Below are 27490 nucleotides of genomic sequence, written 5' to 3'. Positions count from 1 at the left end.
CCTTAGACAGTAGTATTAGGTAACCAGCTGTGTCCCGCAGACAGTAGTATTAGGTAGCCAGACGTGCCCCCAGATAGTAGAATTCAGTAGCGAGGTGTGACTTCCAGATAGCATTAAGTAGGCAGCTGTTCTGTGCCCCAGAAGTTCCTCCCTACACCCCCCCCCCCCCCCCCCCAGTCAGTAGTATTAGGTAGCCAGCTGTGCCCCCCTCCCCCAGATGAGTATTAGGTTGCCAGCTGTGCCCATAAGATAGTAGTTTTACATAGTTCCCTTACCCCATAAAGGGCAAGCTGCAGAGGAGCATAATGAAGGTCTTCAGCAACATCTGTGAGGGCCCATTCACACTTGAGCATTTTGCCGGTGATTTCGGCAAAACGCTCAAACGCTAGCGCTTTTCAAAGCGCTAGTGTAATGAGAGTCTATGGGCCCGTTCTTACTTGGGCGATTTGCACTAATCGCCACAAATCGCCCAAAAACACGAAACGCAAACGCGTCGCCTGCACCATTTTCAGGCGATTTCCCGGCGATCGCGTTTCAGTGCTATAGAAGTGCTAAACGCGATCGCCAAAAAATCACCAAGTGTGAATGGCGATGTTTTTGGAGTTAACCACCAAAAATCGCCAGAGCAAAAGCGTTTTGCTAACAGCAAGTGTGAACGGGCCCTGAGACCCCTAAGCGTACTGTTTTTCTGCTCACCCTGCTAACCACAAGCTGCTCTGTTATGCGTGTCCACCCTACTCCATATACAGTTACTGATGGGTTGCTAGCCTCCAGGCTAGCGATGCGTCTATACAGAAGTCAGATTTTAGATTTGTGCATAAATTTGCATAATCCTCTAACAACTCTAAATTATTTGCATAAACATCCCTAATTCTAATAGCTACATCCCTCCCAACTTTTTGGCCTAGTGCACACCAGAGCGGTTCAGCAGCGTTTTCAGACCCGATTGCGGATGTGGAAACTCTAGGGTAATGTATTTCAATGGGGTGGTGCACACCAGAGCGGGAGGCGTTTTGCAGAAACGCATACTCCCGGGCTGCTGCAGATTTGGGATTGCGGAGGCGTTTCTGCCTCCAATGTAAAGTATAGGAAAACCGCAAACCGCTCTGAAAAACAGCAGTTCAGAGCGGTTTTGCAAGCGTTTTTGTTACAGAAGCTGTTCAGTAACAGCTTTACTGTAACAATATCAGAAATCTACTACACCAAAAACGCTTCCCAAAACCGCAAAATGCTAGGTGAAACGCTACAGAAAAATAAGAAAAAGCGTTTCAAAATCTAATAGCATTTTGCGGATCTACTAGCGGTTTTTGGTGTGCACCAGGCCTTTAAAATGAGAAAGAGGGAAACTTAAGCCACGCTCCAGCACACCCCTAGTCACGCATACCATAAAGATTTCATTAAAAAAAAATGTTGTTTTATAATTCAAACCACACTGGTCCTTTCTATCCTGATTCATTTTCCTTCATATTAACATTTTAAAATTAGTAATATATCAATTTAAAGGATGGAAATAAAGTTTAGAGTCAATCAAACACATTTTTAGTAGAGAAATATATATATTAACATAGAGAGAGGGACAAAGTCCTGAAAGAGGGACAAATGAGGAGTTAAGAGGTACAGATGGACAGGGCTCCAAAAGAGGGACAGTTGGGAGCTATGTAGCTATGCAGTTTTATTGCCTGGCTACACATGGTAGCCATGTGGGCTCAGTCAGGGCTGAAGCGCCTCAGAGAAACAGCCTGTATAGGAGGTATGCCCTCCTTCAGACGCTTCTCTTCCTTTTCACATCGCCATGCAGAGCTGTCTGGGCAGTGCTGCGTCATAAGATGTGACAGGACTGTTACCTGACGAAATTAAACGGCACTTCCCCCTCGCCCACAACCCTGGCCTGTACCTCTATCGGCACGTGCGCAGTGACGTCACGTGTCTTACACTTGTAGACGTACCGCTGCCCAAACATGCCCTACTGCCCTGTTCTTGCTTTGACGCAAACGTAAGCTCTGCACTGAGGTCAGTAAGCACGATGTCTGTATTAGTAACATTAGGGAGAATTGGTGAGCGTATTATAAGTGGGAAATGCTCACCACTTGCATAGCGCAAAACTGTCCCTTTTAAGCACATTCCTGTCACTTTTGAACTAATATACAGAACTGTAAAAAATAAATGTAAAAACCTACTAAAAACTCTAGAGCATATCCCCCCACAGCTCTTATTGCTCCGCTTCATAGGTAGTATTGCTATGTTTGACATGTCTGACTCCATTCGGTGTCCAGAAAAAAAATGGTCCTGGACAGAACTGTGTGTTTTGTCACCAAAGAACCACTATCGCGAAAAAAGTAGGCAGTTAAAATCTGACAGAACCGACAGGTTTTGGGCCAGTCTATCTCCACATGAGGGATTCTCAGGGTTTTCTTTGTTTTCAACCGCAGTTCCTGTACAGCAGTTTAATTGCCAAAAATAGTAAGATACCAGCCAGCCTCCCTACTCACTTGCACATTATTTTGTCAGTTAGACTTTGCAACTGCTTTTTAGGAAATACTGTTGAAAACAAAGAAAACCCTGAGAATCCCCCATGAGGAGATGGACTGGCCCAAAGCCTGTCAGTTCTGTCAGATTTGAACTGCCTACTTTTTTCCGCGATAGTGGTCTTTTAATGGACAACGGACATGTCAGAACCTGCCTGACGGATCTCAGGAACAAAAAGATGCAGACTCCGGCATCCTCCAAGCAATCTCCTTGTTGAACACGTGGCAAACAGATACAACAACGGCCCCTGCCTGACGGATCTGTTCCTGAGATGAAGGGAACAAAATGATTTTACTTACCTTGGGCTTCCTCCAGCTCCCATAGTCAGCTCCCTTGATGTCTTTCCGATCCCCTCCATTGTGCCACTATCAACCCTGGTCAAGTCCGCAACTTGGCTCAGTCACAGATTACTGCGCATGCACAGTTCCAGCCGTGCTTCTCCCCATTGCTCTCCCCTTTCTGGGAGCATTCTGTGCATGCACGGTTCCTAAAAATTGCAACTGTGCTGGCGCAGGCAATGGAGGGGTATGGCCCTGAACAGAGCATGCACATTTTTCTGCAACCCAGTTCAATTGTGGACCTCACAGCAGCACATTGAGGGAGCTGACAGACTACAGGAAGCTGGAAGAAGTTTCAGGTAAATAAAAATCCTTTTGTTCCCTTCATTTCATATTTACTTTAAAGAGAGCCCGAGGTAGGCTCATTAAATAAATAAATAAAAAAAAGTAGGCTACTTTATCTGGGGGGCTGAGTGGATCAAGTAGCCTCAAAAAACGCCACTCCCCACTGCTCCTGTTGGCCAGAATGGCCCACCTTCGACGCTGGAAAGATTCATTCTCTCACCAGCGCACAGGGAGGCGGGGGAGCGGCAGGAGGTGTAGCTAGGGAGAGCGGCAGTGTGGGGACACAGAGGCATGTCATGAGGCAGAGAACATTCCTGTGTCCCATCTGCCCCCCAAAGAACCACCTTGGGTTCTCTTTAAGAGGATCCCTCAACATCTCCACTGGTCTGTTGTGATCCATTTCAGGAAAGAATGATTTCAAGCCAAGTGTGAACCCAGCCTCAATGCCAATTGTCACACCTGATGGCCATGTCAGTTTCTGAGACTAGTGATACCACTCTGTAGGAACCTCTTTACAATGACCGCAGGAACAAAATCAGGAGACAAGGATCCAGCAAGGACATCACTACGGGGCAGCCAGCAACATCATGGGACACCAGTACACACTTTAGATTCGCAAATAGAATGAGTAGAAACCGTTTCAGCAAAGAAAAATCTAAAACAATTCATGGTCTCCACGCTGGCCCTGCTACATTTTTCATAACAAGTTAATTACACCTGTGACCTTCAAGGTGATTAGAACGCCTAATTTCAGGGTTTGGAGGTGTGTTCCAATACTTTTTGGCAATGCAGTATAGTTATAGTTGATTTCTGCTCACCTAACATTTTAATACTAGTTTCAGTGTAGGTCAACTTCTGGTCAAGAATTCGCTTACTTTTTCTAGGCATACAGTTTGAGCTCAGGGTGAAGTTATTGACTTAATTGCGGGTAGAAAACAATGATTTTCGCATTAAAGAAAACCTGAGGTGAAAATCAGTTTTACTCACCTGTGGCTTCTACCAGCCCCCTGCACCCTTCCCATCATGCCCTCACAGTCACGATCGGATCCTTCTGTCCCCCGTCGCCAGCTACTTTCACTTCGCCGACAGGCTTGGTCACGCGTAGCTTTCTACGCATTCCCGTCCGCAATAGCATTCTGCGTTAGCGCAGGGCACCATTGCGGACGGTAACGCGTAAAAGGAGACGCGTTGCCAGGCCTGCGCAGGCGCAGTTAGCCAAAAATGAAAGTAGCTGGCAGCAGGGGGACAGGAGGATCTGACTGTGACTGTGAGGGCACAGAAGAGCTGCAAGGGGCTGATAGAAGCCCCAGGTGAGTAAAACTGATTTTTTTTTTTTATCTTAGGATTAAGGATCCCTTTAACTTCTGTATAACAAGCCTGAGTACCCCCTGGGGTACATGTACTACACGTTGAGAACCTAGAGATTCTACAGATCCCTTCAGGCTACTTAATACGTCCAGTCATACCGGTGCTGCCGAATGGCCACTTTGGAACTCTGGTTGCGCACCCTCTTTGTACTTGTCTCGCAGCCAGGTCTTTAGCAAGCGCAATTATTACTATTGATTTATAAAGCACAAACATATTCTGGGAGCTGTACAAGGTAAGAAATAAAATGGATGTATTCCCTACCAGACATTTTATTTTTGTAGAATTACATTTCACAGATTTTGAAAAGATTTTTTTTCTTCAGTTTTGTTTAGCTAAATTACTTGAATCATTGAGATTAAATATCCATATGTCCAAGAATGTTACAAATACACAGGCTTTCATATGGTGTCCTAATTTTTTTCACTTGACTGTATCCCACAGTCAAATGTTATTGGTATGCACATTGTGCAAAAATAGCTGTAGACCTGCAAATTTTGTATAGCCTTCAGATTAGGTCAAGAACAGCATCTAGAGAAAGCGTTAAAGAGACTCTGTAACATTAAAAAGATCCCCTGGGGGGTACTCACCTCAGGTGGGGGAAGCCTCCGGATCCTAATGAGGCTTCCCACGCCGTCCTCTGTCCCACGGGGGTCTCGCCGCAGCCCTCCGAACAGCCGGCGACTGTGCCGACTGTCAGTTCAATATTTACCTTTGCTGGCTCCAGCGGGGGCGCTGTGGCGGCTTTCCGTTCCGAACTACACGGAAATACCCGATCTCATTCGGGTCCGCTCTACTGCGCAGGCGCAGGAAACTTGCGCCTGCGCAGTAGAGCAGACCCGACGGCGATCGGGTATTTCCGTGTAGTTCGGAGCCGACAGCCGTCAGAGCGCCTGCGCAGGAGCCAGGAAGGTAAATATTGACGTCACCGCTGCCCGGACTCCACGGAGGGCTGCAGCGAGACCCCTGACGGATGGAGGACGGCGTGGGAAGCCTCATTAGGATCCGGAGGCTTCCCCCACCCGAGGTGAGTACCCCCCAGGGGATCTTTTCATGTTACAGATCCTCTTTAAAGAGACTCTGAAGCGTGAATAAATCTCGCTTCAGAGCTCATAGTTAGCAGGGGCACGTGTGCCCCTGCTAAACCGCCGCTAAACGGGGGTCCCTTCACCCCCAAACCCCCCACTGCGACACTTGGTCGCAGACTTGGTCGCTCCTGGAGGCAGGGCTAACGGCTGCAGCCCTGCCTCCAGTCGTGTCTATCAGCGGCGCATCACCGCCTCTCCCCCGCCCCTCTCAGTGAAGGAAGACTGAGAGGGGCGGAGGAGAGGCGGAGATACGCGCTGACAGACGTGCGTGGGGCAGGGCTGCGGCGGTTAGCCCTGCCCCAACCAGGAAGCGTTCCCCCGCTGAAACGAGGGGATTTGGGGGTGAAGGGACCCCCGTTAAGCCGCGGGATGGCGGCGGTTTAGCAGGGGCACATGTACCCCTGCTATCTATGAGGTCTGAAGCGAGATTTATTCTCGCTTCAGACTCTCTTTAAAGGTGCATACACACATCAAACTATAGTCTTTGGAAAATGAAAGATCACAGACCAATCTTACCACCCTTCACGTAGTATGAGAGCCATACTCTACACAGTCTTTTCTATGGAGCTGAACTCCCCATCAGAAAAAAAAATCTTTGCAAGATGCTGCACACACAGATGCTGTACACATGCAAAAGATCAGTATCTGCAAAATCTCTGTTCCTGCCAAAAATCCATTCCTGCAAATTGCAATGATAGTCTATGAGATCTGCAGATCATCATACACACATGATTTAACTGACATTCATCTGCAGATCAAGCAATCATCCGCAGATCTGAAAATCTATCCTGGTGGATCTGATCTGCAGATGAATGTCAGTTAAATCATGTGTGTATGATGATCTGCAGATCTCATAGACTATCATTGCAATTTGCAGGAATGGATTTTTGGCAGGAACTTTTGCAGATACTGATCTTTTGTGTCTGTACAGCATCTGTGTGTGCAGCATCTTGCAAAGATTTTTTTCTGATGGGGAGTTCAGCTCCATAGAATAGACTGTGTAGGTATGGCTCTCATACTACATGGAATGGGGTAAGATTGGTCTGTGATCTTTCACTTTCCAAAGACTATTGTCTGATGTGTGTATGCACCCTTAGGATTTAATTTCTATGGCTTAGCAGCTGCATCCAAGCCATTACCAAGTGCAATGTAAAGCAGATACAGTACTGTCACATGACTGAGCAGAGGAGATGTTCTCTGGAGCAACCAATCACAGGTTTCTGGGTGTGGCAGACACTTGGAGAATGGTACTTGCCAAACTACATTGTGCCACTAATTGTGTACATTGTGCAAAGTTGGTTTGGAGAGAGGATGGAGGAATTTTGGTGCTGGGTTGTTTTCAGGGTTTAGGCTTGTGCCTCTTAGTTCCAGTGAAAGAAACTGAATTAAGGATGCCTAGTAATTTTGGCACAATGCCCTGATCAAACTTTGTGGTAACAAACTGGGACTAACCTCTTCCTGTGCCACCATAACTGTACACAAAGCAAGGTCAATAAAGACATGGACTAGCACATTTGGTGTGGAGTGGAGGAATTAGGATTCCCCAAGGTGGAATTCAATAGGTCAATTTTCAGGCTGGTACATTTGCTTAATCCTGCATTAACTCAGATTTGCATCTCATTGGCCATTCCCAGTTACAAGTAATTTTGTAACTCAATGGGCTCTATTCATAAAAAACTTGTGGCGTAAATACTCGTAGAGGTAAAATACCGCAGCGGTATTTTACACTTCTGGGTGGTCATTCAAAAAAATCTTGAAAGCTGCAATGAAAGAGCGGAGATCTCCCGCTGAAGGCTGGCGGTAAGCTGTCAGAAGGCATGCGGAAACACTTCAGCCGGCAGAGTCCCTCCGTGCACTGCTCTCTCTGGGAGGTCTGTCCCATTCACTTGTATGTAATCCGCAAAATCAGAGGAAGCGGTATTTCCCGTCCACATACCGCTTCCTCTAATCTTTATGAATGGCCATTTTGTTACTTTTTTTAGATAAATCTAGAAAAACACTGGAGAAGGCGGAAATTTCTCGCTCTGCTGGGGGATTGTAGATTTTCATGCGGGAACAGCTTTTATGAATGCCCACTTTGCTAAATGGACGGGAAAATCCGCTGTTTTGAGCGGAAAACTTGCGGTAAGGTTTTATGAATAGAGCCCAATGTCTTCCATTAAATATCTTAAAGGGCCTGGACACTCAAACAGCAGTGTAAAATAAGAGTTACCCAGTAAAGGCCACAGGAACTCCTTTTTCAGAATGTGTTTTAGGCCCAGGGCACACCAAAAAGTGCTAGCGTAATCACAAACGCTCAGGGCTTTCTGAAGTGATTTTTTTTTTTAAACGATTCTAGGCATGTGCAGATCGATTTTCTACACATGCGTAGCGATTTTTGGAGCATTTTGGTGTAGCTTTTTTATATTTTGCTACAGTAAAGCTGTAACTGAACAGCTTCTGTAACCACTTTCACATCAGGCTGAATCACCTCAAATTCAACACATTCAACACATCAGGCTGAATCGCCTCAAAAATCAGCAGAAATGCTTTAGGATCCACATTAGAGTTTGGGAAAAAAGCACATCACTCTGGTGTGCTTCATCCCATTCAAAGATATTCACCAAGCGCTTTTCAAAGAGCTGGGGATTTTAAAAGCGCTCAGAAGAGTGGAGTAGCTAGAGATCATGGGGCCCCATAGCAAAGCTTTCATGGAGCAGTTGTAGGCACTCTTTAGCAATGCCTCCTCCCCCTACCCTATGGATATGACTTAACTGGGCAATTTACATTTCCATGCAATCAACACACATAGTTTATGGGCACTGAGACACAGTCATTGTGTGAAGAAACACAAGAAAGTTAATGGTGAATACATGTCCCACCTGGGCCCCATAGCAGCCGCTATTGCTACGCCCCTTGCTCAGAAGTGCTCTTGGTGGGCAGACACAAGTGCGCACTCAGTAGGCGGCAGCAACAGTGTTGGGGAGACTTGCCCAAGAAACTCCTTACTGAATAGGTGCAGCTTACTGAACAGAGCCGAGATTTGAACTCTCATGGGTCACAGGCAGAGCCCTTAACCAGTACACTTTTCAGCCACTGCATGGTTTCTATAATATGTTTCCTGATTGTGTAAAAAAACAAAAGTTGCATACAAAGCTCATTAAAACATGCACAAGAACGCATACATATGTAACCAATATAAGTGTGCCTTCATGCTATCCATGTTGCGTTGCATTACATGCAACACTTTACCACATGTGAAGTTACTGCTCATAAAATCATGTAGGAACGTTCACATGCATTTTAACATTATGCTAACACTGTCACCAATGCATTTCTGGATGTGCATGAAAACCTACAGGTTATATAACCATTCATGCAATAAGCACATTTAATGAAGCTGTGTGTTGTTATGCCTGTACAGGAGTTCAGAATTATTAGGCAAATGAGTATTTTGACCACATCATCCTCTTTATGCATGTTGTCTTACTCTAAGCTGTATAGGCTCGAAAGCCTGCTACCAATTAAGCATATTAGGTGATGTGCATCTCTGTAATGAGAAGGGGTGTGGTCTAATGACAACACCCTATATCAGGTGTGCATAATTATTAGGCAACCTCCTTTCCTTGGTCAAAAGAAGGACTTGACAGGCTCAGAAAAGTCAAAAACATGCTGAGGGCTACAGCACTCTTAAAATTGCAAAGCTTCTGAAGCGTGATCATTGAACAATCAAGTGTTTCATTCAAAATAGTCAACAGGGTCACAAGAAGCGTGTGGAAAAACCAAGGCGCAAAATAACTGCCCATGAACTGAGAAAAGTCAAGCATGCAGCTGCCAAGATGCCACTTGCCACCAGTTTGGCCATATTTCAGAGCTGCAACATCACTGGAGTGCCCAAAAGCACAAGATGTGCAATACTCAGAGACATGGCCAAGGTAAGAATGGCTGAAAGACGACCACCACTGAATAAGACACACAAGCTGAAACGTCAAGACTGGGCCAAGAAATATCTCAAGACTGATTTTTCTAAGGTTTTATGGACTGATGAAATGAGAGCGAGTCTTGATGGGCCAGATGGATGGGCCCGTGGCTGGATTGGTAAAGGGCAGAGAGCTTCAGTCCGACTCAGACGCCAGCAAGGTGGAGTACTGGTTTGGGCTGGTATCATCAAAGATGAGCTTCTGGGGCCTTTTCGGGTTGAGGATGGACCAAGCTCAACTCCCAGTCCTACTGCCAGTTTCTGGAAGACACCTTCTTCAAGCAGTGGTACAGGAAGAAGTCTGCATCCTCCAAAAAAAACATGATTTTCATGCAGGACAATGCTCCATCACACGCGTCCAAGTACGCCACAGCGTGGCTGGCAAGAAAGGGTATAAAAGAACAAAAACTAATGACATGGCCTCCTTGTTCACCAGATCTGAACCCCATTGAGAACCTGTGGTCCATCATAAAATGTGAGATTTACAAGGAGGGAAAACAGTACACCTCTCTGAACAGTGTCTGGGAGGCTGTGGTTGCTGCTGCACGCAATGTTAATGGTGAACAGATCAAAACACTGACAGAATCCATGGATGGCAGACTTTTGAGTGTCCTTGCAAAGAAAGGTGGCTATATTGGTCACCAATTTGTTTTGTTATTGAATGGCAGAAATGTATATTTGTGAATGTTGAGATGTTATATTGATTTCACTGGTAAAAATAATTGAAATGGGTATATTTGTTTTTGTTACGTTGCCTAATATGCACAGTAATAGCCACCTGCACACACAGATATCCCCCTAAAATAGTTAAAAACTAAAAACAAACTGAAAACTATTTTCACAAATATTCAGCTTTGATATTGAGTTTTTTGGGTTCATTGAGAACATGGTTCAATAATAAAATTATTCCTCAAAAATACAACTTGCCTAATAATTCTGCACTCCCTGTATTATATGCAATGCACGTGGTTAACTTTGCCTCAGTGTAAGAAGCCTTAGGCCTCATTCACACTTCAGTAAGAAGTTTGAGACAAACGCATGAATAGGTGCGGCTTACTGAACAGAGCTGAGATTTCAACTAATGTGTCAGGCAGAGCCCTTACAGCCACTGCATAGTTCTTATGTGTTTTCTGAGGGGGGAAAGGGGAAGTGTCTGTGCAGACGTCCTGTGCCTGTGCAGACGTCCTGTGCCTGCACAGACACACGTCGATGCTCTGGCCCCCACCTCCGGTTCACTTCTGGAATTTAGTCGGATAAGCCCTGCGCCTGCACATCCATGCCCTCACTCCCGCTGACGTCACCAGGAGTGTTTTGCGCAGGCCCAGTACTGTCTGCACAATACAATCCTGGTGACATCAGTAGGAGAGGACACATCCGTGCAGGCACAGTGGTTTTCTGACTTCGAAGTTGGAAATTCCAGAAGTGAACCAGAGGCAGGACCAGAGCATCAGTGAGTGGCTGCGCAGGCACAGGATGCCTGCAGGGGACCATTAAAAACCCCAAGGTAAGTTCAAATTCCCACCCCAGTAGTCCTTTAAAGAAATTGTCAGGCAGAAACAAAAAAAAAAAAAAAAAAAGTAGTGCAACGTGTAAATTTTTACACGTTGCAACACTAACACGTAAAAATGTACGTGTTAATGCTGCTGCACCAGCGGGAATGCATAAAAATGCACACAATGCGGCCCACCGACCCCGCAGTCGGCAAAAACTAAACTAGCTGACGGAGAGGGGACCAGAGCAGCAGTGAGTGACTCTGAGTACACAGGATTGCTGCCTGGGGCTGGTAGAAGCCCCAGGTAAGAAACTTTTTTAGCCTGACTATTCCTTTTGAGTCTATGCTCAAAGACACTGGAAGCAAGATGCAGGGCAATAAATCTGGTCTTAAAGGAAACATCCAAGGTGTAAAAAAATAAATAAAAATCCACTTACCTGGGGCTTCCTCCAGCCCGTGGCAGCAGGCTTGTGCCCCTCGCCACAGCTCAAGGCTCCCGGTTTTCTCTGCTGCAGAATCAGATCTCGCCAGGTCAGCCTTTTCTGCGCTCCACGGCACGGGTCACGTGGTCCAGCCGACATCAGGACTGTACTGCGCAGTACCGTCCTGATGACGTCGGGCCAGACTATGGTGGAGCGCAGAAGACGCTGACCCGGCGAGGTCGGGTTCTGCAGGGAAGACAGTGAGCCTCCGGAGCTGCAGCGAGGGCACAGTACAGCTGCCACGGGCTGGAGGGAGCACCAGGTAAGTGGATTTTTTTTTTACTCCTTGGACCTTTACATTAAATTAGATACAGTGTCAAGGAGATAAAAGGTCTAGAATTGCATTAGGCCCAGCGATGTTCATTAAACAGCCCACCCATTATTCCTGGTAGTTCCATCAGCCCACTAAAGTACACCATACTTCATAAATGCTAACCAGAGCACAGGGCACAGGAGGGAGTCAGTAACCACTAATTCCATGTTTGTCAAGGTCCAGCCATGGGGAGGTGGACCATAGTTTGAGGCCCATTGTCATACAGCTTTTTGTTAAAGTAGACTCAAATTAAAAATACAAAATTGCAGAAATAAAATCTATTTTCTAACTTATAATAGCAGCCTTTTTTCAGCTGCATGATGACAAATAAATTGACCAGTTTATAATATATTTTACATTATTGGAGGAATTCCTCCCTTCCATATTGCCGGGACAGAATCCAGCAAACTGGTGGAGGAGATAAAACACAGGCTGCTACTGATGTCCCAGGGGAGGTGATCTTAGCTTGCGTGAGATGTCACATAGATTACACCCCTGTGAGGCAGGGTAGCTGATGACAAACACCCATGATCTAAAACCTCCTACTAAGCTCAGAAGTAATGGCTGCCCCTAGTTATTTAAAGAAAGGTGAAAAGCATGCACTGAAATGCTCATAGGCTTGAAGGAGTGTTTATCTTTGTATATGTCAGAGTGGTGCAACTATATATTTTGAATAAAACAAAAAAAATATATATATGTTTGGTTTGGGTCTGCTTTAAGTAGTTTGGGAAGGCACATTATGTTGGACCTATATAAAGCATAGGTTTTCATTTCCTGCAGTGACTGAAAGTGACCGCCTCAGGTAAAAAGTCTAGCAAATACAGGTCTAATGCCTGGTACACAATGAGTTTTTTGGCAGATTTACGGTCAGATTATTTCCAACATGTCCGATCTGAATTCCAATCAATTTTCCTCAGACATGAACGGAAGATTGATCAGAATTGAATGTTGGAAACAATCTGAAAAAACCCTTGCGGAGTGTACCAGGCATTACATATTTCTATACCATGAAGTGTACCCCTTTTTACCACCATTTGCTTTTGAAACTAAAACAAAAATTTGCTTTCCTAAAACAGAAAGAATTTGCGATAATTCAGGTTAGAGTGAGCTCGAGATGTCTCCCAGAGCACCACTGCTGAATATATGCAAATTAACCATTGTACCCTTAGAAGCTAAACACCTCCAGAACCGCTGGAATGCAATGTTGTGTCAGCTTGTTAAATTGTACAGAGCCATAATAATCCAACATGCATACAGACTGTTTCGGATTGTTTGATCCTCATCAGTGCATGGCATGGATTAATTTGGCTCTATGGAGTAGGGCTTGTAAACCGAGAGGTACAGACTAACCTGTACCTGTACCATGAGCTTGCTGGTTAGTCTGTACCTCTCGGTTTACAAGCCCTACTCCATAGAGCCAAATTAATCCATGCCATGCACTGATTAAGATCAAACAATCCGAAACAGTCTGTATGCATGTTGGATTATTATGGCTCTGTACAATTTAACAAGCTGACACATTGCATTCCAGCGGTTCTGGAGGTGTGTTTAGCTTCTAAGGGTACAATGGTTAATTTGCATATATTCAGCAGTGGTGCACTGGGAGACATCTCGAGCTCACTACAACCTGAATTATCGCAAATTCTTTCTGTTTTAGGAAAGCAAATTTTTGTTTCTTAACATCTTAGTAAGGGGGCTTTTAGGACCATTGTAGTCCCTTACACACTCCAATGAGTTCTGGGTCACCATGAGCTTGCTGGTTAGTCTGTACCTTTTGAAACTAGAACCAATAAAAACTGTTGGAAGCAACAGCACTCTCCTCCCTGGCCCCTGGTGGAAAAGTGTAGCAATCCGTCAGTGGAAGAAATTACCATAGTGCTTCTCATCACAAGTTGCCACAACACTTCACTTTGTGGCTGGATTTTGTACTCCTGACCACAGGAGAACCAGGGTACAAATCTTGACTCATTCTGTTCAGTAAACCAGCACTTATTCAGTTAAAGTCAAACCTCCAGACTAAAAATAGACTCAGCAGCACTGAAAAGACCTGGTGTTTCTTTAACAGTTTCACAGCATCAGACTTTGTTTCTCTTATACAAGCCTCACTTTTAGCTGCACAAAAAACTGCCCAGGCATTTTTCCCCTGATGCTGTGCAAAGCATGATGGGATTTCTGATGTTGTTGCTCTCATTCTGCTGTTTTAGTGCAATTTTTTTTCTTACATTTTGAATTTGACATTTAAAGCCTAGGGTGTGCAGCTGGGAGGGGTGATCAGGGCACAGGACAGTTGGTTGCTCCTTGTCACCTCCTTTCAACCAAAAAGATGGCTGCCCCCATGAATCACAAACATTTGTCTGTTCTTTTAAAACAGGGTGGGTAAGAGATTATATTACCTATCTATTCTACTTAACAAAAACTAATGTAACTTGATGACAGTATGTTTAGGCTGAAGTTCCCCTTTAACCTATTTTGGTTCCTGGACGTAGAAACTACGTCCAGGAACCATGCGCGCTACCGTGCACTCCCGGCCGCGGATTCGGTAGCCACGGAATCAATGTATCGGGCTATGGTGCCCGATCACCGATTCCTCTCCCCTGCTGAAAAAGCGACAGCTTCTCTCGGAAACTGTGCTTTTTCTGGCTGTTGCCTCCCCTCTGCGTCACTCTAAGCGTGTGCTACGCTTAGAGTGACGTCATGTAAACAAACTCATGGCCGCCATCTTGTGGCCAAAAAGTAAACCTACAACTACAAGTAAAAAAAAAATTAAAACCACACGCAATTACATTATAAAACCATACTTTACATCCCACCCTCCCAAAAATATCCAAATAAAATGTTTAATATATAAAAAAAAAAAAACATTACAATAAAAAAAAAACAAGTAAATATTTACCTAAGGGTCTAAAAACTTTTTAAATATCAATGTAAAGATGAAATATTTCTATATTTTTTTTTATTTTAAACTTGTAAATAGTGATAGATGCAAGACGGAAAAAATGCACCTTTATTTCCAAATAAAATATTGTCGCCATACATTGTGATAGGAACATAATTTTAACGGTGTAATAACCGGGACATATGGGCAAATACAATACGTGAGTTTTAATTATGGAGGCATGTATTATTTTAAAACTATAATGGCTGAAAACTGAGAATAAATTTTTCCGTTTTTTTCTTTCCGCCTTATTCTTCCTGTTAAAATGCATTTACAGTAAAGTGGCTCTTAGCAAAATGTACCCCCCAAAGAAAGCCTAATTGGTGGCGGAAAAAACAAGATATAGATCAGTTCATTGTGATAAGTAGTGATAAAGTTATAGGCTAATGAATGGGAGGTGAACATTTCTCAAGTGAAAACGACGGAACGCGAATGGGTTAAGGAGACCTTGGGCAAGACTCCCATATGGTGCCCTACATGGTACAATTCTCATTTTCTTCGATTAGATAATTTCATTTAATTGTTAGAGCGGATAAAAATATATAATATTTTCAACTTTATTTTGGTCGAATAAATGGTGGTGGGGGGGGGGGGGGGGGGGGGGTATGGGGGAATTTAGTGTTTTTATTGTACCATAACACTGCTACTGCCTACTACTGAGAGACACCTAGGACTCTATTCACAAAACATTTGCGGAAAATCTTGGAGGGAAAGCACAGCATCGGTATTTTAGACTTGTGTGCCAATTCATAAAAAAAGTTTACACTTGCGATGAAAGGTAGGGGAAATCTCACACTAAACTAGTGGTGCTGGCTGAGTTGATACATTTTCTCTGTGCAGAGAAATACTATAAAGGAGGCCGCCCCAGCATCCCTTTAGATGTGCATTTTTTTTTTTCAAAACTGCCTCTCCTTGCCCTGAATCTGTCTATTAGGCTTTCTAAACAATCTATTTAATTGCCACAACTTAAAAGAACTTCAAGAAATGTTACACATGCAGGCTTTCTGATGTGAAATATATCTGAAAACAGGTACCCAAGGGGTTAAAAAACAGCTTCGGTATTCTGGGATGCCTAGTTTGCTCTGTTCTCACTGCTTTTGCCTGGGAGGTCTGTCTCCATTAGCTTGCCTGTTATTCGCATGCTTATCACGTTATCTAAAAAGCCGGTATTCTCCATTCTCTTTTTTTTGAAGAGAAAGAAATGAACTCAGGGGAGTAGAACAATCATAGGTGTCCTGGCTGGTATCTGAAGTAAGAGTGCTGATCATTTTATCCAGCGATCTGCCCTGTACCATCTACCCACTTTGCTACAAAAATCTCAATGGCTCAGTCATAGAACAGTAGCCACACAAACCAAGGTCAACCAATGAGAATGCATTTCCTTTATTATTTCAGTCTTAGCAGCATAATGTACAGGAGAGATTGGCATGACATTACAAGTTCCTGCTGTTTATCACATGCTCCTTTTTCAGTATTAGAAAAAAACAATTTGAGCACTTCAAGTGGACACAGGAATCAGTAGTATGGTATAAATGTTGCAGTAATTCAAAATTCCAGCACCCTTCACTCAGGCCTAAAGAGAAAAAAATACAAAGTTGTTCAATGCACAAGTCTAAAGTAAAAAGATGCAGTCAGTTACAGTTAGGAGTAGCAATACAGTCCTTCCTTCGTAAAGTTGGGAAAAAAAAAAAAATCTATAATATTCACTTACCTGGGGCCCCCCTAAGCCCCCTGCAGCTGTCCTGTGCTCCCACCAGTCCTCGACTATCCTCCGGTTCCCCGCCACAGGTTAATATATGTTTCGGCTGACAGAGCCTGGCCACACATCCTTGTACTCGTTACCTTCATTAAGAGTTTCCTGCGCAGGAGCAGTAAGGGAAACCTTGTACTGCACTTGAAGGTAACGCATACAAGGATGTGTGTGGCCAGGGGCCAACTCTGGTCGGCTCAAAACAAAACCCACATCAGGGCACTGGAGCATAGGCCTGGCGAGGGCACAGGATGGCTGCAGGAGGCTTGGGTAGGCCCCAGGTAAGTGAAACTATCACAGTTAAGGTTCACTTGAAGTCACAGCATTAGAATTATGGACATAAAACCCAATCTGAATCAAGTTAATTTGTGCATGAGATCAGTCTAGCTTGCTACATTAGATGTTTTAAGACAAGGGTTTAGCTTCATACCACACCGTCAGATTCAACATACATCGTACAAGACTACATGTATTTAGCTAGAGATGAAACCAATCAACTGTACACAGCGATATGCAAACTTAAGCCATACAATGTCTTACCCCGCAAAATTCAGAGAGTGAATAGGTAGCCAACCCACCATTACACACTCCTGAGTGAAAAAGGCAATTTTTTATCTGCGACACCCTAAAATCCCAAAGCCCATATCTTGGGGCTGAGAGAGGAACAGATGTCACTTAGGCAGGAACAATACTGAGACTGCTGGAAAGAAATGCAGAGAAAAAAAGTGAACTGACCACCAGTGAATTTAAGGAGTGTACCGTTGAGCAGGGCGAGAGAGGTTCCAGCCTCAGGGCGCAGTGTAGGAGGGGGCGCACAACTCACTCAGCTATCCTTCCCCTATTGTGTTTCAAGCATAGAGAAATAAGAAAAGGGGATACATGGCAGTGACTGCTAGCCAGATAACTAGGGATTAAGGTGTTAGGGGCCCTGAGGCACCTCTTAGTCCAATAGCAATCAGTGTATGACTGCCTATCTAAAGCTTCCTCTACACCATTCAATTTCAGACGTGATCAGATTCGATTACATCGATTAAATCCGACATGTCCGATCGATCGTGTGATAGATTTTGGCTAGTTTTCAATACAAAACGATCACACAATTGAAGTTTGTCTGATTTAATCGAATTCAATTAATCCTGAGGGGGCTTTATATGTAGTGCACATTGCTTCATCAGTGTTTCTCATACTGGGACCCCTGGGGGTACATCAGCACCTGTCAAAATGGCGGATCTCACTCCCCACGAGAGAAGTGGCAGGCAGTGTCTTGTGTCCTCTCCATGGTTACCTGGCGGCACCTCATGACACCAGATGTGCCGCCGAAAGTGACCATGGTGGTAGGAGAGGAGTCCATTCTGGAAAGGGCTAAGTAAGTCTCTACTGAGGGCACCACCTGTACCTGGCCATCTATACTAAGGCACCTACAGGGGGAACGAGAGATATCGGCACAGGAGACTTGGGCGCAGGATACAGCCGGTATATTGCTTATCCTGCTGCCGCACAAGTCCCGGCCGTATTAAATACATTCCCCCTCCAGGCCACCATGGATGATGGGGAAATGAAATCATCCGGCTGGAAGCCGAATTATTGTGTTATAAAAGTAACTTCAGCTCCGTCTGACGGCAACAAAGTTACTCACTGTGCGCTGCTATAGCCGTAATTCTTATTACGGCCTATGGTGGCACCCGGCTGCGTCCAAGTCTCCAGCACTGGATTCACCGTGTTACGCTACCTACTCTGTGGCACCTAGCTAACCTACAGCGGGGCACTACCTGTGCCTGGCTGCATATACCAGGGCACCTATAGCTTGCTACTTATACAGGCACACTACCTGTAGACCTATACTGGGAGCACATATGTCGTGATACCTATACCTTAGTACCTATATGGGGGGGGGGGGGGGCACTTTTACCTGGCTAGGACAGGGGGACAAGAGGTGACAGGGACATAAAGGGGGACAAAAGAGGCACGGTGAAAACAGACGGAGGGAGAGGGGAAGCAATAGGGGAACAGAGGTGACAAGGGGGGGGGGTCAAAAGAGGCACAGAGGGGGACACACAAAGAATGGGTTCTGATAATACAGTCCCCCCCCCCATCCACCGCTTAAAAAAAGTGCACCTGAACTCTTGCACAGGACAGGGGAAAAAAAAAATATGCACCGTGTGTTGAGAGTTTAGCCTGTTTAATTCCCCCTCATTTGTGTCTAATCACAAGTCTATTGTGGTGAATCAGGAAGTAGAAACATTTTAGGATTTGCTTCAGCTGTACCAAGAATGTTTTTGTTTAATGATTATGCTGTTCTGTATCTTTTAGAGCAGCGAGGAGTTCTGAGTTCAGGTCCACTTTAATGCAGAGGACAGACTACCACCAATGACTCAGATGTAGTAGGACTGCTGCACCATACATCAATGCAGCCATGAGTAGTCTGTAGGGATGCCAATAATCTTGGACTTTCAAAGGAAAAAGGGAACCTGAAGTGAGATATATGGAGGCTGCCATAGTTGTTTCCTTTTACATTATACCAGCGGCCTGAGTGTCCTGCTGATCATCCTAGCATCAGTAGTGCCTGGAGCACTACTGAAGCATTCAGCTAATCTTGTCAGAAACATCAGATCTGCATGCTTGTTCAGGGTCTATAGCTAAAAGTATTAGAAGCAGAGGATCAGCAGGACTGCGAGGCAATGTACATGGTTTAAAATTAAATATGTCAGCCTCCTTATCCCTTTCACATCTGGCTCCCTTTAAGGCAAATTGTAGGTCCCCTGGAACTGGGCACACCCAAGCAGGCAGAAGTGCCTTCGATTGGGACAACTGCAACCTGCATAAAAGTTGCAAAGTGTAATTATGCGCATCATTGACCATTTCTAGTAGTGTGCACCACTGATAGGTGTCAAATCTTGGGGCACGTTTAGCCAAACTGAAGCAAGTTAACAAAAGTGCAGCATATGAAGTTACCTGTGACTGCATTCCTCATCCACAAAGCCTGTAGGGGAAGAAAAAAAAAAAAAGTCAGACTAGTGAAAGAATTCATAAGTGGTAAGAGACTGTGCAAGGCATTGCTCAGTGCATAAGTATAATCACAGATTTCAGGTGAAACACGGACTATGCAAACTCATCATGCAATACCACACGAATGCCAACATTTACGATAAAGGGAGCTCATTACCTGCCTGAAATATATAACATTCCAGTATGCAAGGTGTGCATTGCATGGCACACGTATGGTGTATGAACTGAAATGGACACTATAAACAAACATTGATGAATATGCAAAGCTCTGGCTAGATCAGAAACTACATGAAAAAACTGCACACAGCAAATCAGACTAGGGAACTGCCTGGCAATTAGCTGGAAGCCAAGCAAGCAGCTTCTGACAATTGACTGGCAGTTCCTGGAGTTGATCTGCCCTGTGCAAAGTTTTCCCCCTTTATACAAGTTCCAGTCAAATTGGAATTTGCATCTGCAACATTTAAGTTCAACACTAGCTGAGAACTGTTAAGGGCTTTGGGCGATACACGCTTTTACCCTCCGTCCACAAATGCAAGCCTGCACCCCAGTGTCTGCTAGCTCTTCTAGTAATGCTAGAACTCGCATGATGTAAACAGGTTGCATGATAGATGTGTACATCACAGTATACCGTCACCTGACCTATGCAATAATCATATATCAATTAGTTCCAGAAAATAATGGTTACCGAGTCATTCTAACACATCAGGTTTTATGAAAAATGAAAAAAGTTAAACTTTGCAGTCATGATCTGAGAGACAAGAAAAATGTTTTATTCACTGGATAAAGTAAAAAAGTAATACAGACCTTAAAATATAAGTAATCCTTTCTGATCTGTCATGGCATCTTGCTGATCACCTCTCATGTGTGTCCAGAACAAATACGACTTCTGCTTTGCGATCTGTAAGTTCAGTATTCACAGTTAGCTCATGTGGCCGTGACATTACTCCATTCCACTGATAACAGGATGATAAGGAAGTATTAAACTCAACTGTTCTAATACTTTTTCACACTGAAGTCCATCCTAGTCAGGTCAATGAGGTGTTAATTCTGGCTTGGAGGCAAATACAATGCAAACTGTATGCAGCGTGTAAATGGGCTAATCAACATCAGCGGGAAGCGCATTTGTATGGCCCAATTCCAAGCCACATACACTGCATTGAATGTGTAAGCAGGGCAGCATTATTAGCATATAATTGACCATCTCTAGTCATGATTTTGTGATGAATTATTCCAGCTTACCCTTCGCTTTGTGACACAACTCCCATCTTTGTACTTGAAAAGTCAACGTTTATAGGATACTGCAAAGAGACAAGTAGTTGGTAAGGAAGCCAAAGACTGCATTCAGACAGACAGACGCTATAATCATAAATATAATGTCTTGCCCCGCAAAATTCAAAGAGTGTGGACAGGCAGCCAACCCACCATAGCACACTCCTGAGTGAAGAAGGCAATATTTATCTGCGACATCCTAAAATCCCAAAGCCCATAACTCGGGGCTGAGAGAGGAACTGATGTCACTTGGGCAGCAACGGCAGGAAGTTCAAAAACCAGATGAGAAACCATTGTTAAAGCCCTACTTCAGGCACGGTTAATTTGAATTTGAGATTTTATACAAAAAAAAAAAAAAAAAACACACACACACACACACACACACTTGACTTCCCTCCAGACTGATAGCACAACAAGCCCATCATTCCTGCTGTACAGCACACGAGGAATCAGCCAACAGTTTGTGAGATGCCATGTTTCCACTGGCCTTTTTAAACACTGTTGCCCTGTAAGTATCCTGCAAGGTTTTGAGCTTCAGTTCCTCTGAGCAAACTCGAATAGGTTAATTAACTTTTTGTAGATTTAAATGCATGTTCCATTATAGATGTATTAGGTAGGAAGTTGAAGAATCCAATTCAACTGTAGGAAGCCCAGAATGACACTGAGGCCCAAGTTGCAGCTCTTGAGCTGACTGACCACTTGATGGTACCACCAATGTCAAGTGGCTTCACCACTTCTACACTGTGTGCAGTTCAGGTCATTGCCGCAACACATGGAGCTGCACTGCTACGCAAAGCAGTTACAATCCCATTTATAATGGGATTTGCACACAAATGCATGCAACCATACATTGTGATTCCGTGCTGAATAGAAACACATGGATAGAATCAGACAGTAGAGTCTATGTACTTCTGTAACACAGACATACAGTGTGCTTTGCTGAAAACCTGCTCAGCAAGGGTTATTTTTGCACTGAGCATGCAGCTCCCCACATGCAGCTTATTAGCTGGACTGACAGAATCAATGTGTTTCTTTGGAGTCTACAAACTTGCTTGAGTCTGAGGCACTGTGCCTGGAAAGGATCGCTGCATGTGAAAGGACTTTATCCAGCTGTCTGTGGAAGCTAAACATGCCATTTACAAATGTCTTTAACATATACATTTTTGCACTAAACTGAAAAATACTTCTTAAAGTACACCTGAAGTGTGAGGGATATGGACGCCAACATATTTCCTTTTATAAAATGAAGATTACATGTCTATCCTGCTGATCCTCTGCCTCTAATACTATTACCCATAGGCCCTGAACAAGCATGCAGATCAAATGTGTGACGTCAGACTGGATTGGCTACATGCTTGTTTCAGGTGTGTGATCCAGATACTACTGCAGCCAAAGATCAGCAGGACTGCCAGGCATCTGGTATTGTTTAACCTCCTGAGCAATATGCCCAACACTGTCAGGCATACCGCTGGCTGGCCTCAGGAGTCCCCCAGGAATAATCTATTAGATCTATTGTTGCAAAACCTTTAGCTAGCACTAGGCCGGAACCCCCTGATCCCCATCCACTTACATATTACCCAGCCTGGCTCCAGCGATCGGCACAGCCTCCCTGCACAGCTGCGGTCTTTTCTATGGGGAGGATCGGAACTGCGCATGATGGCGACATCATGCACGATCCTCCCCATAGAGAAGACCAGAGCTGTGCAGGGAGGCTGCGCAGATCGCTGGAGCCAGGCTGGGTAATGTGTAAATGGGAGGGGAGAAAAATCGGGGGTGCTGGCCACCTGTACTAGCTAGCCTAGTGATAGCTAAAGCTTTTGCAGCCAACAGATCTAAATAGATTTCTCCAGGGACTCTGAGGCAGCAAAACCCTCCTGAGCGTCGTAATGCTCAGGGAGGTTAAAAAGGATATCAGCTTCCATATCCCTCAGAGTTCAGGTGTACTTTAAAGTCCTGCTCCAGCCAAAGATCCTAAAGCTTAGTAGTTAGAATTATTTTTTTTTTCCCGTGTAATGAGGCCTCTAGCGGTCCTGTCCTGAAATTTTCATCACAATCCAAATGTGTCCAAAAATATAACGGCCTATTCTGCAAGTGGTGGCTAGTTTATTGGCATGTTACAAGTGTTTACTTTATGTTAGCTAATCATGACACTTTTAGACATAAGCAAAAACTATGCAAGTCAGCACAGATTTAGGAAAATAGTTGAGCCTGGAATGGGACTTTAAGGTCCAACACCTACTGGAACTGTTGCATACAGTAAGGCATTGACAGTTACCTGTGATTCGGCAGCCAGTTACACAAAGTCTGCAGAGGAAAAACCAAAAACAAAGTCAGACTATTTTTAGACCTAGTACTACATAGTAAGAAAAAAAAAACAAAAAAACTGCTGGGTATTGCTCAGAGCATATAGAAGTATAATCACAGAACTCAGGTGAAACACGGACTATGCAAACTCATCATGCAATACCACATGTATGCTAGCATTAAGAAAAGGGCAAGTTTACTTATTACACATTCCATAACCTGCGATGAACACAGACAGCTTAACCCAAGAGCCTGACAGAAGTGGCTCAATTACAGTACACTGACTCAGCAAGATATGAATTAATAAAGGCCTTTTTAAGTTCATAAATACTCCACCCCTGTGCACAAAAAAAAAAAAAGTGTAGGCATATGCCTCAGAGTGACAACTCATCTAGATACAGGACTACAAGTACAGTACAGCTTCACTGGACACTTGAAAGTAGCAAAATGAGCAAAGATGACTTTCATAACATGAAAGCAGTGGGGGTGCAGGTCAGGGCGCCACAGTAGTAGGCAGTGAAACTCCTACCCCAGAGGGCATGTATGGTTGATCAACTCATCCCTACCAGACGGCATAATATATAAAAAGATGGAGACCAGTGAAATATGGTTTGTGGAATAGTAATACTCACAATTCATGGCATCTTGATTCTACCAGGCACCTTTCCCATATGTGCTCAGATAACAGGGCTGGTGACCATGTCTGTTACCTGTAAGATAATCCCATATTTTACATTAGTTCATGCAGACATGCAAGTATTAGAGGCAGACTATTAGCACAGAAGTCAGGCAACTGGCATAGTTTATTAGAGACTGAAGATGTCAGCCTCCATATACCTTTGCATGCAGCACTCTGCAGCGATCGCATCAGAGGCTGTAGCGCCAAATCGGGATTGCTTCAGGAATCGCAGCACTTCCGCAAATCAGGGAATCATGGACGCTTGGCGATTTCCCCAAAAGCGCTCATAGTGGGTCCCTAGCCTTCCACTTCACGAATGTGTACAGTTTATGCAGTGCATCCATTTAGCATATCATACTAAATTTTCAGGCAGACAATAGCTACAAATGCAGGATATAGAGATATTTTTTGTCTCAGCTGTGCAATTCTGCTCAGGGCATGGACATAATCATAGGTTTCTCAGGTGAAACACGGACTATGCAAAGCTCATCACTGCAGAACTAAAGACATGAACAGTGTGCATACATAAAACTGAACCATCTTAAATCACTGGTGCAGAATCATATTCAGAAGCTGTAAGTTACCCGCAGCTGATGTATTTACCCTTCCAGTTTATGGTCAGCTCCCAAATAAGGATGGTCAAAGATGCAAATAACTGAGTGGATGTAAGATTATGCAAATATATGCCACATGAAAATGGACCAAATTCTACCTTCGCAGAAATCAATTTACAATTTCAAGCAGCATAAGTTTGCATAATCCTGCATCAACTCAGAATTATTTGAGTCTTATTGACCATGCCTAATCCCAAATACAGAGCTGTGATATATAGCAGACAAACAACGAGAACAGCGAAACAGTTGGGCTGGGTTCACAGTGGGGTCTTGCAGTGTAATGTAACAGAACATTTTAACATGCAGTACGCTGCAACCGTAAAGTCCCGTTTCCACTAGCCGCCGCATGTCCCACGAGACACGCGGCAGCACTTCCTCTTCTGCGAGTGTGCAGCTGAATCATGGAAGCCGTGCCATGCACAGCTATGGGATTCGCTGCCACTCGCACGAAAACTGCTAGCAATGTCGGCTGAATTGCTATGGCAAGCGATTCGGCTGGCGGCATTATCCCCTATGGCAAAGTTTCCACACGCGATTGGCCTGCAGGGAAACTCTGCGGATTCAGCACGATTTCCATGCTAGCGAAAACTGGCCGAGTCTATTCAACACTTAGAGAGCATCCTGTGCGATCCAACAGACTCCCCAATACAGAGCATGCAGTGCAAACTGAAGCAAACTTCATTGACTGTATACGATGCAACTTCTCCCCTCTGTTATGTTCCTGTTTTTACAGGGAACGTAATGCAGCTCCCACTGTGAACTTAGCCAAACAGCTGAATTCACTACCACAGAGTTTGGCTGGCTTTCTTTTGGAATTTGGGTTAGATAACAATATTGCAATTCCAAGTGGCAGAGAATGCCACAGACAAGACAGATTGGTATGTAGAAAGTGGGCATGGGAGGAGCTCCAAATAGTCCTCAATACAAAAAGATTGTTATTTAGCTTTTCCCTTCTGGGGAGATTTACACACTTGCTATTGGAGATGATCAATGACATGCAAATAATTCTGGCTTGCGTGCAAACATAACACCAGTTGTGTCCAGCTTGGAATTGAGCCAAGCAGATTGGACAAGCTGTACACAATTTGCGTGCAAGCCAGAACAACAAGCATCTCACAGACCATCTCCATCAGGAAAAATAGCCAGTAGAGACATCAAAAACGCTACAAGATTCTGTTCTGCACAACACAGAGCTGATTTATCAATGCTGTGAAATTTCTAAACTTACCCTCATTGCTAGAATGAATTTTAACAGCAGTTTCATCCTTGCTTCAGCAGTTCCACCTACAAAATAAAAAATACAGATATTAAGAGGGTAAATTGGGTTGCATCCATAAAGAAAACATTCATCCACTGGCCTAAAATAAACATGTGGCATAAATGACATCTCAGAGAAGCTGAGTTCAAACAACTCCCTAGCAGAACCATGGGGATTCCCACCAAAAAAAAATGGGGACCTTCTTTCAAAAGAAGGTAGGATTCCTGCTGGTCTGCTGCATCCCACTGGTAAGCCCCTTGTTTCTGCCAGGGCTAATATCTGTATGCCAGCGCTTCTCCCTTGCAGTAGTACAACACAAATGGGACAGCAACAGGTGGCCCAGATAGGTGGCAGAACACCAGATGCACAAAGTGATGGACACACAGATCACAGCATATACTGCACAGATCTGCATGAATGCACGGTTGTGCAACCCAGACAGTATTAACAATCAGCCAGGCTGATCTGCATGCGCAAGGAAGCAAAGCTTCAACAGGCCTGTACACACCTGGCAAGGTAAAGCAGCAAAGGGCACCTAAAGCAGTGGAGGGCACTGGGGCAATCGTAAACTGGGTCAGTTCACATGAAAATGCTGGGCAATCTGCAACCAGACAAATGTGAACCGAGCCTAGACAGAAAACAATTCAGTACTTCCAAATTAGGGAGCTATGATCAGTTTAACCACCTTGTCCATTCAATATAATTTTTTTCCCCCCAGTAAAAAAAAAAAAAAAAAAAAAAAAAAAAAAAAAAAAAAAAAGAAGAGGAGGATCCAGAAACCGACTTTAAGGTGGCTTTTATACAACTCTTCAGATGATCATTTGTCCAATTCAATCTTGTATCAATCACATTGATCCACTTTTCAGATCAATTCCATCCGATCAAACTAGATAGCAGTTATCCTTTTATTTTTCTGGTCTAGTATGTGTCCAAAAAAATCTTATCGTTGAAAGCCATGAAAAAAGTTTGCTCGACATGGGCTGCTGGGACTAGAGTGAGCTAGATCCCAGGAAAATACTATTTAATTGAAAAATCTCTAAATATGCAGCTAGCTTTAAAAACGTAGATTAGTCTCTAGCATCAAATCAGAAATTGTTCGCGCATGTGGACTAGTTCGAATAAAACACTAAAATATTCAACGAGAACAGGAGTGCATAATGCAGAGACCACGTGCTCCGCCATGCGGCCATCTGCCCTATACTAGTCTACTCTAACCATATATACATGATACAGTACAAGCGGATAGCAGCAGCACATGAAAACGCCGATGCCTGCACATTATACAGGAATCCGCAAACAGTAATACTAAACCAGTAACATTACCTGGTGGGATAGCAACTTCACACGCGTCTAGCCTGGCTGGGACACAAACGAATAGAGCTACCAAGCAAGCAAGTGAAGCAATGCAAGGCTTCCGGACCGGAAGTTATACCTATGGGCGGTACTTTTGCAAATTGTGCATCTCCGTGCACGCTGCGCGTTCCAGCACGTCCACCTCTGCAATGCGCATGTGCATGGATTTTTATTACGCGCGCTTGCCGAGAAGGACTTCCTATAACAATAACTTATCCTTTATAAAGTTGTTGGCTATCAGAACACAGAGCTTTCTTCTGTCAGTAGTACAGCTATTTAAACGGAAATATTTTAAATTGTGGGGCAAAGCATTTACTACTGCAAACAATTTTGCAATATGATTTTTGGCCTGGTGCACACCAAAAACCGCTAGCAGATCCGCAAAATGCTAGCAGATTTTGAAACGCTTTTTCTTATTTTTCTGTAGCGTTTCAGCTAGCATTTTGCGGTTTTGGGAAGCGTTTTTGGTGTAGTA

General features: G+C 44.1%; 1 protein-coding gene, 1 long non-coding RNA gene and 2 other non-coding genes across 7 annotated transcripts in view; all 4 read right to left on the bottom strand.

Moving 5' to 3' along the window:
• Window positions 1–1922, bottom strand: part of CCNB1IP1 (cyclin B1 interacting protein 1) — a 29901-nt gene extending 27979 nt beyond the window's left edge. For 3 of the 4 annotated variants that reach the window (XM_068271532.1, XM_068271534.1, XM_068271535.1), the window contains exon 1: window positions 1845–1907. The gene's annotated coding sequence lies outside the window, so the exon portion shown is untranslated. Of the gene's footprint in view, window positions 1–1844 lie in introns of all 4 variants that reach the window. The other variant, XM_068271533.1, reaches the window with a different exon arrangement.
• A 14227-nt stretch (window positions 1923–16149) lies between these two features.
• Window positions 16150–27095, bottom strand: LOC137521881 (uncharacterized). The gene is made up of 8 exons (XR_011022233.1): window positions 26986–27095; window positions 25633–25688; window positions 23744–23821; window positions 23083–23111; window positions 20778–20836; window positions 20343–20436; window positions 19485–19512; window positions 16150–16355 (listed from the first exon to the last, which is right to left on the bottom strand). It is a non-coding gene; the product is annotated as an uncharacterized lncRNA (long non-coding RNA).
• On the bottom strand, window positions 17062–17206 carry LOC137532940 (small nucleolar RNA SNORA79). The gene has a single exon (XR_011024079.1). It is a non-coding gene; the product is annotated as a small nucleolar RNA SNORA79 (small nucleolar RNA).
• LOC137532943 (small nucleolar RNA SNORA79) lies at window positions 20910–21055 on the bottom strand. The gene has a single exon (XR_011024082.1). It is a non-coding gene; the product is annotated as a small nucleolar RNA SNORA79 (small nucleolar RNA).
• Window positions 27096–27490: the final 395 nt, after the last annotated feature.

This window comes from Hyperolius riggenbachi, chromosome 1 (genome assembly GCF_040937935.1).
Source record: "Hyperolius riggenbachi isolate aHypRig1 chromosome 1, aHypRig1.pri, whole genome shotgun sequence".
NCBI lineage: Eukaryota > Metazoa > Chordata > Amphibia > Anura > Hyperoliidae > Hyperolius > Hyperolius riggenbachi.
The sequence above is the reverse complement of the archived record's forward strand: the minus strand, read 5'-3'. Positions and strand labels throughout refer to the sequence as shown.